This window comes from Penaeus monodon, unplaced genomic scaffold, assembly GCF_015228065.2.
Source record: "Penaeus monodon isolate SGIC_2016 unplaced genomic scaffold, NSTDA_Pmon_1 PmonScaffold_46, whole genome shotgun sequence".
Classification (NCBI taxonomy): Eukaryota; Metazoa; Arthropoda; class Malacostraca; order Decapoda; family Penaeidae; genus Penaeus; species Penaeus monodon.
Window position 1 is genome coordinate 516,649 of NW_023659441.1, and position 6,021 is coordinate 522,669.

At 40.5% G+C, this 6,021-nt stretch overlaps 1 long non-coding RNA gene across 1 annotated transcript in view; it reads right to left on the reverse strand.

The window, feature by feature from the left end:
* Positions 1–309: 309 nt before the first annotated feature.
* LOC119570963 overlaps positions 310–6,021 on the reverse strand; it is a 32,622-nt gene continuing 26,910 nt past the window's right edge. The window contains exon 2 of the long non-coding RNA XR_005228494.1: positions 310–408. This is a non-coding gene — a long non-coding RNA (uncharacterized LOC119570963). The remainder of the gene's footprint in view (positions 409–6,021) is intronic.

Sequence of the window (6,021 nt, forward strand, 5' to 3'; positions counted from 1 at the left end):
GATGATAACAAAAGCAACAACAATAATAAGAGAAATAATAGTAAAGGTGATCGTAATAATAATAATGATAATAATAAATTTAATTATTTGTGTGTTTCTAGACATGGTGATGACAGTACTATAACCATAATATTAATAATACCATTAATGATAATAATGATAATGTTATTGTTATGCTTATTATCATTTCGTTGCTATAATTATCCTAAATTTTAATGGAAACAATACAAAATAATAGTGATTAAAAAGATAATAACAGTATAGATAATAATGCCAGTAATAAGAGAAACGTCGATCCCGTCGCCTTACTTCTCCAGTCTCTGTCGTTGGGGTCGCCGTCCCCCGCCAGGAGGACGTCCACCACAGCCTTATGACCCCCAGAGGCAGCATCGTGCAGGGGAGTCAAGCCTGAAGGAGGAAGAAGCTTGTATTAAGCATCGTGTTGATGGGTGATGGGAAGGAGGGTGGAAATGGAGGTGAAGGTGAGGATGAGAATCAGGAGGTGAATTAGGATAATGGGGATGAAAAGGGAGGGAAAACAAAAATAAAGTAAGAGGGAAGAATGAAAAAAAGGAAGAGAAAAGATAAAGGAAGAGGGAAGAATAAAAATAGAAGGAATAAAGAAAGAATATCAGTGACAAGGAGAAAGAGGAAGGAGTGAAAGGAGGAAAGAAGACAGAGGAAAGATCAAAGGGAGGAAAGAGAAAAAGAAGGAAATAGTGAAGGGAGGAAAGAGCAAAGGGAGGAAAGTGCGACAGAGGAAAGAGACAGGAGGAAAGACTGAAGGGGGGAGAGAGCAAAAAGAGGAAAGCACGAAGGGAGGAAAAAGAGACAGATGAAAATGCAAAGTGGCGAAAGGGAGAGGAAAAGGAGGAAAGAGCGAAAGGAGGAAAGAGTGAAAGGGGGAAAGAGCAAAGAGAGGAAAAGGAGACAGAGGAAAGAGAGAAGGGAGGAAAGAGTGAAGAGAGGAAAGAGCGAAGGGAGGAAAGAGCAAAGGAAGAAAAGAGCAAAAGGAGGAAAGAAGAAAGAGGAAAGACAAAGACGAAGGGAGGAAAAAGATCCAGAGGAGAGAACAAAGGGAGGAAAAGGAGACTGAGGAAAGAGGGAAAGAAGGAAAGAGTGAAAGGAGAAAAAAGAGACAGAGAAATTAGCAAAGTGAGACAAGAGTGAAAGGAGGAAAGAGCGAAAGGAGGAAAGAGAAAAAGGAGGAAAGAGTGAAGGGAGGAAAAAGAGAGAAAGGAAAGAGCGAAGAAAGGAAAAGGAGGCAGAGGAAAGAGCGAAGGGAGTAAAGAAAACAGAGAAAAGAGTGAAGGGAAGAAAGAGCGAAGGGAGGAAAGAAGACAGGGGAAAGACCGAAGGAAAGAAAGGGTGAAGGGAGAAAAGAGAAAAGAGAGGAAAGGATGAAGGAAGGAAAGAGTGAAAGGAGGAAAGAAGACAGAGGGAAAAACGAATGGAGGAAGAGGAAACAGCTGAAAGAGCAAAGGAAGAAATGAGAAACAACAACAATAATTATAATAATAACAGCAAGGAAAATAATGTTAATGATGATAATAATAACAATAATAATAATAATAATAATAATAATAATAATAATGATAATAGCAATAACAACAATGATAATAGTAATGGCAGTAAAACAATAATAATAATGATAATTACGAGAATAACAATAATAACAGTCACACCACGAAAGATACCAGAGTCCAGCCTCCAAATGGAACGTTTCACTCACACCAAAAGTCTCTCTTATTCTTTTTAGACTGAAAATTACTCATCATAAAATACAAACTGGCAGAGCCAATATGGTTGGCTGCCATTGTGTGAAATAAGTGAATTTATCAAATAAAACTGAGCATAAAAGAGAGTCGAAATCCAGAGGCTAATGCCTGACTGACTGTCTGGCAGCCTTTCTATGGCAATGTCAACATGTCTATGGCAACAAAGCCATTCGCCTTAGCCACTCGTTCTTTACGAAGGTTGAAATAAATCATTAAAGGTTATATAGTTTAAGGTTAATGGTTAGGGGACGCCAGGTAAACATAAATCGGAAAAATAAATGAAAACAAAATTTTTGAAAAACTTGCATAAACAATAAAAGGATTTGCTTTATACCCAAAACACACCCAACAAAAAAAATAATTAATAAGATAAAAAAAAAAAAAAAAAAGATAGAAAAGAGTAGATAGATAAGATGGAAAATAAGCAGATTTACGCAAACAAGGGGTTAGGCGTCAGAAAATAACAATATACCTTTAAAATTTAATTTTATATTAAGTTTTATAAGGCAAAATATAACAAGTGCAAAAAATTCATACCTAAATTTTCTGTTCATTCACAATAAAACTATTCATCACAGCCTCTCACGTTATATATTAAAGGGGAGAAATAGCCAGAAAAACAATAGAGCAAAGGTGGGCAAGAAAAAGTCATTAATGACAAAAAACTGAGCAAAAGGGGGGGAAAACCAGGGAAACCTGCCCCCGAACGAAGGGTTTGGCATTTACTAGCGCAGAGAGGTTGCAAGAAAGCGTTGAAGATTGACCATCCGTTGCTATAGGAAGGTAAGAAAAAAATATTAAAGTTCTGACATGAATGGACAAGGAGGTTCCTGACAAGGTAGGCTTGTTACACAGACCATAAAAACCGAAGGAAAAATAAAAAAAAACTCGGAAAACGTGGATGCAAAAAGGGAATGAAGACAAAGAAGAAGGAAGATAAGGAGAGAAAAAACGCTTGAAAACAGGAAGAAAAAAAAAAGAAGAGAGAGAAAGAGAGAAAAGAAGAGAAAACGGGTCGAGAAAACAAAAAGAGAGAGGGAGAAGGAGATTGGAAGAGAGGGAGAGAGAGAGGGAGAGAGAGTGAGAGAGAGAGAACGAGGAAAAGAAAGAAGAGAAGACGAGAGGAAGAGAGAAGAGAGGAGGAAGAGAGAGAGAGAGGAGAAAACGGGTCGAGAAAGAAGGGGAAATAGAAAAGGAGAGAAGAGAGAGAGAGAGAGAGAAAGGAGGGCGACGGGAAGAGAAGAAGAGAGGGGGAGAAAAAAGAAAGAAAAGGTCGACAGAGAGAGAGAGAGAGAAAGAAAGACAGAGAGAGAGAGAAAAAGAGAAAAACAACGGGTCGACAGAGAGAGAGAGAGAGAAGAGAGAGAGAAGAGAGAGAGAGGAGAGAGAAAAGGAGAGAGAGAGAGAAGAGAGAGTGAGAAGAGAGAGAGAGAGAGAGAGAAAAAGAGAGAGAAAGGGGGGAGGAAAGAGAGGAGAGAGAGAGAGAGAGAGAAAAAGAGCAAAAAGGGTCGACAGAGAGAGAGAGAGAGAGAGAGAGAGAGAGAAACAACGGGCGAAGAGAGAGAAAAGGAGGGGAGAGAGAGAGAGAGAGAAAAGGAGAGGGGAGAGAGAGAGAGAGAGGAGGAAGAGAAGAGAGAGAGGAAGGAGACAACGGGTCGACGGAGAGAGAGAGAGAAGAGAGAGAGTGAGGGGAGAGAGAGAGAGAGAGAGAAAACGGGTCGGAGAGAGAAAAGGGAAAGAGAGAGAGAGAGAGAGAAGGGGAGAGGGAAAGGAGAGAGGGGAGAGAGAGGGGAGAGAGAAGGGAGGAGGAGAGAGAGAGAGAGAGAGAGGGGGAAGAGAGGGGAGAGAGAGAGAGAGGAGAGAGAGGGGAGAGAGAGAGGGGAAAAAGAGAGAGAAGAGAGGAGGGGAGGAGAGAGGGAGAGGGGAGAGAGAGAGAGAGGAGAGAGAGAGAGAGGAGAGAAGAGAGAGAGAGAGAGAGAGAGAAGTGAGTGATAAGCGAAGTGCGTTTGGTCCAAAGGGAGAGAAATACTTTGACGCACACACACACAAGTAAAGCCTTAGTCAACATATAGAATCGTGTGGTTGTCACAGGTTTTTGGTCTCGTGAAAATCTGTCATTGCACGGACGTACTTGGACAAAAAACAAATTGGCAGCACTTGCCGAGTGTTGCCACTTTATCTCGCTCATTTCCATAAGCTTTTACCACACTATAAAAGGATGAAATGAGACTTGTGTAGAAATGCAAGCAATGTATTGACAGGAATGAGCAAATATCAGTTTCACTGTGAGAAAATCAATATATACTCCATTCTTCTCATATGCACAGTGGCGTAAAATGCTTTTACCCCAAAAGCATTAGAAGAAAAGGCTGTCGCAAACGTTTTATGCGGGAAATACTTAGGGTGCATACAGGTTGATACAGGATTGACACGAGTACAAGAACGTGCCATATTGTACTTCAGTTCATCATGGGAAAAGAGAGTATACTTACTGTTTATCATGTATGGATTTCTCTACTTCTCTGTTCCAATTTCTGTATAGAATACATATCACTTTAATCCTTCATTAAACCCCCCCTCCCCCGAAAAATCTAAGATATAAAATTTGTACATAAACATCCTACAAATGTCCTAGGGTTTATAGAAAATGGAACGTTAAAGTTTTCAGGGGAAACACTATAAAAATCAAAGTCCAGTTACATCTTCACCTTTCGTAACTTAACAGATATAGATATATATATCGAGAGAGGGAGGGAGAGATAGAGCCATAGAGAGAGAGAGACCCACACCTACACAGATAGACAGTCAGAGAGATTTCACTAGACAGAGTGAGAAACACAGAAACAGAGAGAGTGAGAACAAAGAGATTGAGGACCAGAGAGCGAGAGAGGCAAATAGACAAAAAATACAAAGAGAGAGAGAGTCACAAAAAAAAGACAGACAGACAGATATGCAGACAAAAAGAGCCACACAAACACTTTCAGAGACAGACAGACAGAAAGAGAGGGAGAGGGGAGGGTTATGGGTTTTAGGGGGAAAAACCAAATATCAAAGTCCTGTAACAAGTCTTCATATTTCGAAACCTAACATGGATATGATAAAAATAAAATATATATTATATATATATATATATATATAATTTTAAAAAATATATTTTATATATATATATATAAAAGTTATAAAATTTTAAAGTTAGAAAAAAGATAGATAGAAAAAGCCCTTCAAAAAGATTCCAGCCATTCTGGTAAGTGAACTATCAGCAGCTGAATTTGCAGATACTCTTTATAACATAAAGTACACCTCCGAAGTTTTTTCCATTCGCCTCTTCTTTGGCCCCTTTTGGTAGCCTGTACCTTCCCAAAAGCAGGTTCACCTCTGCCATATTATGTTGGCACTGATTTGAGGGGGCCCTATTTGTTGGCACTGATGTTGAACCCACTATTATGTTTGGAAATGAATTGAGGGCCACGTGAGTCAAATCACCCAATAGTTTTTTCCTTCATCTCTTTCTCTTCTCTTCATTTTTTCTCTCTCTCCCCGTTCTCTCCTCTGCTCTCTCCCTCTCTTGACGCCTACCTCATTCCTCCCCCCTTCTCTTTCTTTCCCTTCTCTATATATTTTTTCTCCCCCCTTTTTTTTACCCCCCCTCCTTTTCTATCTTTCTCTTTTATTTCTTGCTTATATGTCTGTTCTCTACCTCTTTCTTTCCTCTTTCCCTTCTCTTTTCTTTTTCCCTCTCTTCCTTTTTCCCATTCTTTTTTATCTCCTCCTTTTCATTTATTTTCCTCCTCTTTTCTCTTTCTTCCCCTTTCTCCTTCCCCCCTCCATCCTAAATCCCTGCCTCTATCCCTCCCTTTTCCCCTTTCTCCCCCCCCTCTCTCCTCCTTTCCCCCCTCCTCTTCCCCTTTCCCCAACTCTCTCTTTTCTCTCTCTCCAATTTTATTTCTCTCTCTCTCCATCTTCTCTCTCGTTTTTCTCCTCTTTCTTTTCTTCTCTCTCTCCTCTTCTCCTCTCCCTCTTTTCTTTTTTCTCTCGTTTCCTCTCTATATTCTTGTTTTTCTCTCCATCTATGGGAAAGGGGACCCAAAGGGGGAAAGAAGGAAAAGGGGAGAAAGGGGAAAAGGGGGAGAGAGAGGGGGAAGGAGAGAGGAGAGAGAAGAGAGAGAGGGGGGAAAAGGGGGGGAGGAGGGGGAGGGGGGGGGGGGGGGGGGGGAAAAAGGAAAAAGGGGAAGGAGGGGGGAAG